Source organism: Trypanosoma cruzi (genome assembly GCF_000209065.1).
Source record: "Trypanosoma cruzi strain CL Brener chromosome Unknown tcruzi_1047053399519, whole genome shotgun sequence".
Classification (NCBI taxonomy): Eukaryota; Euglenozoa; class Kinetoplastea; order Trypanosomatida; family Trypanosomatidae; genus Trypanosoma; species Trypanosoma cruzi.
Window position 1 is genome coordinate 1 of NW_889241.1, and position 376 is coordinate 376.

At 52.4% G+C, this 376-nt stretch overlaps 1 non-coding gene across 1 annotated transcript, besides 1 other annotated feature; it reads left to right on the top strand.

Annotated features, from left to right (window-relative positions):
* The first annotated feature begins 242 nt into the window (after positions 1 to 242).
* On the top strand, positions 243 to 354 carry Tc00.1047053399519.10. The gene has a single exon (XR_008253914.1). It is a non-coding gene; the product is annotated as a spliced leader RNA (transcript).
* Positions 355 to 376: a microsatellite.

Sequence of the window (376 nt, forward strand, 5' to 3'; positions counted from 1 at the left end):
TGTGTTTTCGGTGTTTTTGCTTTGCTCGCACACTCGGCTGCATTTGCTGTTCCACACTCGCCATGTGCGTCTTTTCCGCCCCCTGACGCCGTCCACGGCGCTATCCCGGGGCCGACATCCCGGACCCTGACCCCTCCCCAGTGTGGCCTGGGAGGGGGGGGGGGGGTTTTTGTACACGGTCCCAAGTGCCGCGAAGGACCCCTCATCAAAATTGAAAACCGTTGTGGAACACAACTCCTTTCAACTAACGCTATTATTGATACAGTTTCTGTACTATATTGGTACGCGAAGCTTCCAACCCGCCTCTGGCGGTTATGTTTGGTCAATTTCTTTTGACCGGGGTCTACGGACCCCTTTTTTTTTTTTTTTTTTTTTT